Below are 9,359 nucleotides of genomic sequence, written 5' to 3' on the forward strand. Positions count from 1 at the left end.
GGTTTAGCCTCTACGATCTCGTGGTAGATAAACTCTTGTAATACTCATATCATCAAGATCAATCAAGCAGGAAGTAGGGTATTACCTCCATCGAGAGGGCCCGAACCTGGGTAAGCATCATATCCCCAGTCTCCTGTTACCATTAGCCTTAGACGCACAGTTCGGGACCCCCTACCCGAGATCTGCCAGTTTTGACACCGACATTGGTGCTTTCATTGAGAGTTCCTCTGTGTCGTTGCTGTAAGGCTCGATGGCTTCTCCAACCTTCAACAACACCGTCCGGGGTGAGACTTTCCTCCCCGGAAAGATTTTCGTGTTCGGCGGCTTCGCACTGCAGGCCAACTCGCTTGGCCATCTAGAGCAGATTGGCAGCTATGCCCCTGGCCATCAGGTCAGGTACGGGAACCTAAACTACACTGCTGACATCCACGGAGACTTGACCTTCGATGGATTTGGGACCACGTCAGGAGCACCGAACACACATGACGCGCATGACTTAGATCTGCCGTCGGACGGTATTCGGGATATCGCACCTGCTACAGCTTCGGACTTCGATCCAGAGTAGATCGCGCCATCCGAGGACGGGTGGATGGACCCCACCATGGAGGCCGCACACTTATCGGCGTTGGAGCCGAACACAGACTCCACTTCCAAGGAAATCTGTACCTCCGGACCCCCGGACTTGTCTTCGGTCGTAGGTTCCAGACAGCGTGCATCCATGCCCATCGAATCTGATTGGGCCCCGATCATGGAGTTCGCCGCCGCGGATATCTTTCAGCACTCGCCCTATGGAGACGTGCTATCCCTCTCAGGGGATTCCTGGCCGAACTATGTCCGGCTCTAGTGGGAAGCAGGCGACGAAGAAATTCGTTACCCATCCACCACCCACTTAATAGCCACTATCGATGATTTGACCAACGTGCTTAATTTCGACTCCGAAGACATCGATGGTATAGACTACGATGCTGGAGAAGAACAAGAACCACCGCCCACAGGGCGCTGGACAGCCACCTCTTCATATGATATATATATATATATATATATATATATATATATATATATATATGGTAGACACCCCCAAAGACAACAATGGTGATGAGGCAACAGAAGATAACCCCTCAAGGAGGAAATCAAAGCATGGGCGTCATCGGCGCCACTCTAAGCCCCGCCACAGCAATACCGAATAGGTCGAACAGGAGCATGGGCATGCTAGCCCAGGCAAACAGGCTACAGACAAAGATTTGGAGGATGACAACTATATGCCTCTCTCCGAAGACAAGGTGAGCCTAGGCAACGACAAATTCGGCGTGCCTAAGGATCCCATGGAGCAGGAGCACTTCAAGCACCGGCTCATAGCCACTTCAAGAAGACCGAAGAAGAAGCAACAACAGCTACAAGACAAACGGACTGAGGTCCGGGTAGCCGAGGAATACGGACTCGAGTGCCGAACAGAATGCTACCCAAAGTGCAGGCTGCTACCTCAATTTGAGGAGGAGGCACTAAAAGCCAAATGCCAGCCTACACCCCGCCGCCAACACACTACGTCCAGGGGCTACTCACAAGACCAGCAATACATGCTAAACAACAACATAGCAGGCGCCCCGGGCACATCAGCAGCCAGGAACAGCGTCTGCAAAACTCGGCGCCACAAATATAAGCGCCCCAAGACGAAGGATAATGCCCAGGACACAACAGTCAGTACAGGAGCCCATAGCCCTCAGCCCGTTCCGCGGGAGAAGACTCCTCAAAATAATAATCCGGGCCCATCCAGCCTGAACCGCATACTCGACCGCCCATGTCAAATTCATGGTACCCCAGGAACGGCAGCCAATCATACCAATAGAGAATGCTGGGTCTTTAAACAGGTCAGCAGGTCGGCGCCGGAAACAATAAGAAGGGGTCGCAGGGCAAGAAGCCCAGATCATCAAGCAATACAGGGCAAAAGAAATTTCTTCCCCAACCAAAACCGTGAACATGACAAGCACCATCCACATCCCCAAATGGGAGCGGATGTGCACTCTTCGGAACGTCAACCCGACAAAGAAAGTTGCCCCGCCGTACCAAAATACGACTGACCATCTTCGATCGACTAGACTGCTTGGCCAGTATCAACCAACGATATCCTCCTATTGGCGGAGACAACAGTCCAAAAACTTGTTGCACTAAGACACAATGCGCCGGATAGGTATGGATCACTCAAGGATCAAACCTACTAAAAACATCATTTCAAGGTGTCATACCAGGTGCGAAGTTCAGTTGTATAGGCCCCGTCACTCTAAAGATGGTCTTCGGACCACCAAAAAGTCACAATACCGAAGAGTTGGTCTTCGACATTATCCCTGTAGGCAGTAGCTATTATGCATCACCAGCGTGAACTACGATTCAACGCGGTATCACGCCATGCCTATGGCAATCTCAAAATACCAGGCCCACGTGACGCTGCCATGATTACGGGCAAGACCAAGCCTCACCTCGGCGCCGAAGAATACTCGGCCACTTTAGTAACAGAAGCAGCAAGTCACGACTTTTTCAATCGAACCTTGGTTCGACAGCCAAACTCCCGAACGCCGATAAAGGAGTCCAAACTACTTCTCGATATCTCAGCCTGATCAGGGCTCAGCTAAACCCTCCGGCATAAGCTGGGACGGGTCACATCCCACGGCCAAGCCACTCTATGGCACACAAACGCCTCTAGCATTTTCTTTGCAGGTTCACCTTTGCACATAACTGACCGACGACATTACTTCGGAATCAGCTTCACCTTTGCACATAACAAACGACATGGAATCAGCTTGGATGAACAAGTAGGGAATCTTTATATATCCCCCCCGAATACTATCAGGACATTACTTCGGATCCGTCCACAGCTCCCTACTGCCCGGTCCCAACAGGTTCTACCGTATTGCCTCTCCTTTATAACATGCACCGTACTCATACGCATAGCCGTATTACTTAAATACACCATGAAAAGTCTTTTGACAGTCATCTTCTATCATTTCTCACTGATATTTTGTCATAATGGCATTCAAACATCGTGTTATGCCTTAAAACGCCAGGGGCGTCATTACACCCGCACTATGGCAATAAAGTCCGACCACCTTCTTGGTCGTTCGGCACCCCGAACTTATAGCATTATATGCATCAGCTCCGAATCATGTCTTGGGTCATTGGTTGGGTTTGCCCGGCTCCCATGTTTTCGTACCTTATGTTCCGCAATATCGGCTAAGGTAGCGCTGGGAGAACTACTGTGATTGTGTCCCGGTTCTTCCGGACGAGCACCTCAGTAGAGAAAGCCGAAAACTGACTGTCATGATAAGGCGAGAGCTGGTTAGCTGTTCGCGAGGTTGTAAAATCTTTAAGGATTTATTCCGCATAATGCCATAATAAAATGCAGAGTGCGAAGGATCTATCTATCGATTAGGTGCTGCTAGAGCCCCTCGTACGGTCTTCCGAACACCAGGGGTTGCGCCTACCATACACGAATTCCTATGGCTAAGTGAGAATAATAAAGCCCTATAGTCTGATTGCGTGGTTCGTTGTGCTGAACACCTCCTTTATGGACCCAAGAATGGGGTAAAGAGTGTTTAGGTGTATCTCGAACACCCCCGTACTTCCTACGTGGGGGTAGAAGCCGACGATTGGCCAACTCTCAAGATTAATATATAAAACGGCCGGCAGGAAGAAAACCTTCATATAACAGGCAAATACATAAATAAAAGTGACTTTGTTCCGCCTTACAAAGGGCAGCATGGCTGCCTTCAGGGAAAAATAATGTCTTTCGCACATTGCTCCGCCACAAGGCGGGCACCTTTTAGGACACCATCATAATATAATTCGGGCTTGCGGTGCTCCTTCCCCTCCAGCGGTCCCTCGGCCATCAGCTTCTCAGCATCCCGCTTCCCCTAGTGCACTTGTGCACGGGCAAATGCCATTCGCGCACCTTCTATACAGACCGACCGCTTAATGACGTCAAGCCGAGGGAAGCACTCACAATTCGCTTCACGAGCCCAAAGAAACTGCTCGGAATGGGCTCGGCGGGCCATAGCCGGATAATCAAATCCTTCATGGCTAGTTTGGCCGCCTGGTGCAGTTCGACCAGCTACTTCAGCTGGTCAACAAATGGCACCGGATAATTCGGTGCCAAATATTGCGACCAGAAGAGCTTCTCCGCAGAGTCCTTCTCTTCAGCTCGACAGAATTGGGCAACATCAGATATGCTGTATGGCAGATCCGCCAACGCCCCTGGAGAAATCAAGATTCAATGGGTCACCCTAAATTTTCCCTGCTACCGCATATCAATCGCTTTGAATAAGAAAAAGTCTTACCAGCCGCAACCTTCCTCGCCTCCTGAATATCCTTCAGAGCAGCTTGGGCTTCCTCCCGAGTATCATTTGCGGCTTGGAGAGCTTGGACAAGTTCGGATTCTTTCAATGATAGACTCTGCTCCCGAGTATCATTTGCGGCTTAGCTTTAATGACCCTGGCCCCGTGCTTCTCGCGGAGAGCCTGCTCCACGGCTGCCTTCTTTTCGGCCAAGGCAACAGCCTTCTTGAGCGCCTCAATTTCGGCATTCGCCCCTAGAGTGCGCAATATAAATGCTTTCATAAGGCCAAGTTCTTATTCGGCCCGCTCCAGACTCTGCTTAAGTCCGGACACTTCCGCAGTATGAGAGACGGTAGTTGCTGCAGACGCCTGTTTATAAAGGAAGAGATATATGTCATTAGCTGAGTCTCCTGTGTACGGATATTTGATCCCCTATCCGGTTCCATTCTCCACCCGACAGTGCATCAGGGGCTACTATCTATACTATGACAATCTGCTAAAAATTCCTACAAACGTACCTCCAAGCCTTTTATAAGGCTGATGCAGGATTCATTCTGTCCGCTCTCAGCGGCCTGAATCTTTTCAATCACCATGCTCATAAGGGCGCAATGTTCATCGACGATGGAAGCACTATTTAGCATTGTCGATAAGTTACCCTGCACCTCTGGTTGGACAGAGGTTGTAAGCAAAGCAGGATTTCCCCCTCTAGTCAAGGGGGTTGCCTGCCTGGCCGCGGAGCCTTAAGGGTCTCTAGGACTGTGTTTGGCTATGGACCGAATCCAAGGCTGTCCCCGCCGTCGACACCCATGGGAACCACCGCTCCGCATGTCCGGACCCGGAGGTATGCCCCTCCTGGCCAGGGTCCTTTTGGGACGACACCTCGGTGTCACAACCAGGCTTAGGGGAAGGGGCCCTCGGAGGTGTCTCGCTCTCTAGGGCATCCGAGCTCAATGAATCCTCCGATGAGGATTGTTCGGCGTGAGACCTTGCCAGACTGCAAAGAGTGTGGTGCAAATTAATATATCGCGCTTTAGTAATCTTGGACCCATAAGCAAGTTCGGATTTCATATACTTACGAGTTTACCAGGGGCTGGGCAGTGGGTTCCCACTCCGTGCTGCTATCGGTAGCCGTGGTGGACGCCTCTCGAAGGGGGGTCTTTCCCTCTTAGGCAATTCGGCCTCCAGAGAAGAGGAGGCCGTCCTTTTCTTCCCCCCCCCCCCCCCCCCCCCCCGTGGGGGACTCGCCTTATTCCTCCTCTTCTTCCTCTTCGGAGGAGACATGTGTAGTGGAGTCTTTGGATTTTGTGTCCGAAGCACCGCGACGACGGAGGCCGCTCCTGGTCTCCTTGGCTTCTTTATGGGCCTCTTTCTTCGGCGCCTCGTAATACGCCGGGAATAGCATATTCGTCAGAAGTGGTCCGGCTGGCTCTTCCGGCAACGGGGCTGGACAGTGTATCCGCCCCGCCTTCTTCGTCCATCCCTAGGATAATTGTGGGAAGCACGTTAGGGCATCTTTCCTGGGATGTGATCATGAAACATATGGATGGACAAAATATAATGACTACTTACCGGACTTGCAGGGTGGGGCAATTGATACCCGCGGTCCGTGGTGGAGTCCGGCCACGGCTTGCCAGACATAAAAATCACCTTCCAGATGTCCTTGTGTGAGGAGCCAAAAAGCTCTCGCAGGGTCTGGTGCTCGGCCTGGTCATACTCCCACAAATTGTAGGCTCGGTGCTGACAAGGAAGAACCAGGAGGACCAACATCACCTGGACTACGTCAACAAGCTTGATGGCCTTGTCTTCCATACCTTTGACGCGAGTCTGGATCACCGACAGTTCGTCGGAAGAGGACCAACTCAAGCCCTTCCTTGGCCAGGACGTAAGCGGCAAAGGGGCTCCGGATCGGAACTCAGGAGCAGCGACCCACTTTTTGCCGCGCGGCTCAGTAATATAGAACCACTGTTGCTGCCACTCCTTGATGGAATCATTGAAAGTACCTGTCGGCCATATGACCTTGGGCATGCGGCTCACCATGGTGCCTCCGCACTCGGCGTGCTCGCCGCTCACCACCTTGGGCTTCACATTGAAGATATTCAGCCATAGGCCGAAGTGTGGCGTGATACGGAGAAAGGCCTCGCACACGACGATAAACGTCGAGATGTTGAGGAAGGAATTGGGGGATAGATCATGGAAATCGATCCCATAATAATACATGATGCTGTGAACAAATGGGTGAAGGGGAAACCCGAGCCCGCAAACAAAATGAGGGAGGAACACGACCCTCTCATGGGGCTCCGGAGTGGGGACAATCTGTCCCGCCGTGGGAAGACGGTGGCCGATTTTCTTGGCCAAGTACCCGGCCTCCCAGAGCTTTTTGATATCCTTCTCCTGGATAGTAGAGGCCATCCCCTTGCCTCCCGCTTCGGATCCGGACATTTTCGAAGAACCTTTGTTGGTGGAGAGGATGAGCACTCGGGTGTTAGGGCTCGAGCAAAAGGGAATGGACGAGCAGAAGTAGAAGGCGTGGGTGGAAGGGAAAAGGCCTTTCCTCTTTATAAAGGCAATGAAACTTTGCGCCTCCCCACTTGCCTAGTAAAACCTGCTCATTCCCCACTCACCACAATTGGTGGTACAGTTGGGTTACCCACACCCGTATTGATGAGAATCTCGCAATAAGGGGACACAATCTCTGCTTCGACAAGACGTGCCAAGGAAGCCGCCTCGCAATATGCGCAGTAGCTGGTTAGGATAAAACGGCTCGAATAAAGACTAGACCATGGCGTGTTGTCACGCTGTGAAGAGTTTTTAGCAGATTAGATTTGTGAAATATTGTTCTCTCTACGGTAGTATGTGGAATTTTGTCTTGCAGAGCTGGACACGATTTAAGTGTTCGAAAATTACTTTGGAGTATTCGGAGATGAAACCCGCCTTGCAATGCCGAAGACAATCTGCGTGCCGGACTCATCGTCATTGAATCCTGGATCAGGGGCTACTGAGGGAGTCCTGGATAAGGGGGTATCCGGACAGCCGGACTATATACTTTGGCCGGACTGTTGGACTATGAAGATACAAGATTGAAGACTTCGTCCCGTGTCCGGATGGGACTCTCCTTTGCGTGGAAGGCAAGCTTGGCGATCCGGATAATAGATCTCCTTCTCTGTAACTGACTTTGTGTAACCTTAGCCCCCTCCAGTGTCTATATGTCATGCCCAATATGCGACCCTATCCAAAAGGAGCTCGAAGGTCCCACCAAGGATAGACCCGCATATTGAAACGCTTTTGCAAGGTGGATATCATTACATCAACATTACATAATAGATGGGGATACATACATAAGGCATACAATGCCACACGAATACAACATCACAATACATAATAGAATCATCCAACTATGGATGAAACACAAACAGAAACTCAAACGACATCCACCCTGCTAACCCAGGCTGCCGACCTGGAACCTATCCCCTGATCGAAGAAGCAGAAGAAGAACTCAACGCAAGCAAGCATCGCTCTCGCGTTATGATCATCGCACAACCTGTACCTGCAACTGTTGTTGTAGTAATATGTGGGCCACGAGGACTCAGCAATCCCATTACCATGGGTATTAAGACTAGCAAAGCTTAATAGGAAAGGAAGGGGTAAAGTGGTGAGGTTGCAGCAGCGACTAAGCAAGTATGGTGGCTAACATACGCCAATAAGAGCGAGAAGAGAGCAAGAGGAACGGTCGTCAACTAGCAATGATCAAGAAGTGATCCTGAACTCCTACTTACGTCAAACATAACCCAAAGACCGTGTTCACTTCCCGGACTCCGCCGGAAGAGACCATCACGGCTACACACGCGGTTGATGCGTTTTAATTCGGATCTGGTGTCAAGTTATCTACAACCGGACATTAACGAATTCCCATCTGCCTATAACCGCAGGCACGGCTTTCGAAAGATTATACCCTGCAGGGGTGTCCCAACTTAGCCCATGACAAGCTCTCGCGATCAACGAAGGAATAGACCTTCTCCTAGGAAGACCCGATCAGACTCGGAATCCCGGTTTACAAGACATTTTGACAATGGTAAAACAAGACCAGCAAGACCGCCCGATGCGCAGACAATCCCGATAGGAGCTGCACATATCTCGTTCTCAGAGCAACACCGGATGAACACTACGTACAACTAAAACCAGACCTCGAGTTTCCTCGAGGTGGCGCTGCAAGTGGCTCTGGTTCGGACCAAAACTTAGACAAGCACTGGCCCGGGGGGGGCTATAATAAAGATGACCCTCGAGAGAGTGACTCCCAAGGGAAAAGTAGGTGGTGGTGAGGCAAATGGTAAAACCAATGTTGGGCCTTGCTGGAGGAGTTTTATTCAAAGCGAACTGTCAAGGGGGTCCCATAAATCACCCGACCGCGTAAGGAACGCAAAATCCGGGAACATAACACCGGTATGACGGAAACTAGGGCGGCAGGAGTGGAACAAAACACCAGGCAAAAGGCCGAGCCTTCCACACTTTACCAAGTATATAGATGCATTAATAATATAAGAGATATTGTGATATCCCAACCAAAAAAACCTGTTCACCATGGAGCAATCTTCAACTTCACCTGCAACTAGCAACGCTATAAGAGGGGCTGAGCAAAAGCGGTAACATAGCCAAACAACGGTTTGCGTAGGAAAGGTGTCAAAGGTTAGAGGTTCATGGCAATATGGGAGGCTTGATAAACAGGTGATAGGTAGCGCAGCATAGCGAAAGAACGAAGCAACTAGCATAGCAGTGATAGTAGTGAGATCCAGGGTAGCGGTCATCTTGCCTGAAATCCCGCTAGGAAGAAGAACAAGTCCATGAAGAAGACGAACGGACGTAGTCGAACGAATCCTCACAATCGCAACATTACCGGAACTAAGAAGCAACACCGGAAAGAAACAAACACCATAGTAAATGCACAAGCATAAACATGGCACGATGCACAACCAACTATGATGCATGTCCGGTTTAATGAGGCATGTCATGGCAAAGTGCAATAAACAATACTACAAATTAAGT

The sequence above is a fragment of the Triticum aestivum genome, chromosome 2B, assembly GCF_018294505.1.
Source record: "Triticum aestivum cultivar Chinese Spring chromosome 2B, IWGSC CS RefSeq v2.1, whole genome shotgun sequence".
Lineage (NCBI taxonomy): Eukaryota > Viridiplantae > Streptophyta > Magnoliopsida > Poales > Poaceae > Triticum > Triticum aestivum.